General features: G+C 50.1%; 1 pseudogene; it reads right to left on the reverse strand.

Annotated features, from left to right (window-relative positions):
- Positions 1-354: 354 nt before the first annotated feature.
- LOC126476604 (5S ribosomal RNA) lies at positions 355-472 on the reverse strand (annotated as a pseudogene).
- Positions 473-1,868: the final 1,396 nt, after the last annotated feature.

Below are 1,868 nucleotides of genomic sequence, written 5' to 3' on the forward strand. Positions count from 1 at the left end.
AGCTTTCAGCCTGGCCGAGATTCAGAAGGCTTCGACGTCAGAGGATAAAATTAGGTTACAATGGGTACTGCTAAGAGGCAAGCACCGAAGAGTGAGTTTTCCTTAAAGGTAATTGTTCTGCTGTCCCAGTGCTGATTGGCTGAGACATCAAAAACCTTCAACAAATTTCCGCTCTTAAGATGATCCCATCGGGACCATCCGACCGCCGTGTCATCCTCAGTTGAGGATGCGGACAGGAGGGGCGTGTGGTCAGCACACCGCTCTCCCGGTCGATGGTATTCTTGACCGAAGCTGCTACTATTCGGTCGAGTAGCTCCTCAATTGGCATCACGAGGCTGAGTGCACCCCGAAAAATTGCAACAGCGCATGGTGGCCTGGATGGTCACCCATCCAAGTGCCGACCACACCCGACAGCGCTTAACTTCGGTGATCTCACGGGAACCGGTGTATCCACTGCGGCAAGGCCGTTGCCAGCGTCATACAGAAAGTGATTCAAAATTTTGTTATCACTCTGATGGCAGATATGAGGGTCCTTTCAAAAGCCCTGCACACTGAGCAAGCGCCACCGCTACGGGGGCGCGATCAAGTTGAAGTTAATGTCAGTTGTGGGCGAGACCTCACGTGTGACGTTCGTGTATGTGTTTGCTGGTTGGCGTGGCTGTGTCCCGAGCAATTCAGTTTTAAAAGGAAAGCTGAAACCAAAGCAGGTCGAATTACACGTGGTGACCACCGCTCCTACATCAAACTCGAATCACTACGTCGAAAGAACCCAACGGAAACTTACAATGCTTTGACAGAGGCGAGTGGGAATAGTGTAGGGGATCGTAGCACGGCAAAACAATGGTCTGCTCGTCTCCGTGAAAGTCAGGTAAGCGCTAAGTACAACACAATAAGCGGAAGGCCATCAGCTGCAACAGACTTCAAGTCTCAGATTATTGTTAATGACATTTTGAGAGAGGATCGACGAAAAACACGTGAGGAAATTGCATATGAGGACAGAATGTCTGTCGCTACAGTTTACAGAATCATAACTGAAAAGTTAAAGGAGAGAAAAGTTGCTGCCAGATTGGTTCCGCATGATATGAGTGAAGAGAGGAAAGCAGTTCGCAGAAGAATCGTAGAAAAAAATGGTTCAAATGGCTCTGAGCGCTATGGGACTTAACATCTGAGGTCATCAGTCCCCTAGACTTAGAACTACTTAAACCTAACTAACCTAAGGACAGCACACACATCCATGCCCGAGGCAGGATTCGAACCTGCGACGGTAGCAGTCGCGCTGTTCCGGAATGAAGCGCCTAGAACCGCTCGGCCACAGCGGCCGGCAATTCCCTCCGTGCTGAACCGCATACTGAATGGACATTTCAGCGTAGTTGTAGCCACAGTGTCACAAAGGAAAGAGTTGTCTTATGCTGGCCTTAGTAGACAGGTGGGAAAGGGACAACGTCGTAAAATATAAACTCTTCCCAAGTAGTACCCCGTCGTATATTGCGGCCGGAGCGCTTGTGTATGTCCTCAATCCTGTGGTTCCGCCGAGGAATTCCGTTATAACTCGGGGAAAAAGGCCAGCGACAGAACAATGCGCCGAGACGCTATAGGGCTCGGTTTTAACGGTCGTGTTCTCGCCCAGACGCGACTCTTTGAGAAGTGCAACGTGCCACGTCCTTTGGAATGAGCTCTGTGGAGTAATGAGTCACGTGCTGGGATGGGGCACACAAGGACGCGTATGTAGTTGACGGTGGTATTGCCAGGTAATCGGCTTCAGCCGGACTCGTCCGCTTCTTACGACCGTGTCCGGCCAATTTAATACAAGTCTGCGTCGCCCGGATTTTTCTAGGCTTTTTAGTAATGCAGTAGAGAATGCACAAAGT

This window comes from Schistocerca serialis, chromosome 4 (assembly GCF_023864345.2).
Source record: "Schistocerca serialis cubense isolate TAMUIC-IGC-003099 chromosome 4, iqSchSeri2.2, whole genome shotgun sequence".
NCBI lineage: Eukaryota > Metazoa > Arthropoda > Insecta > Orthoptera > Acrididae > Schistocerca > Schistocerca serialis.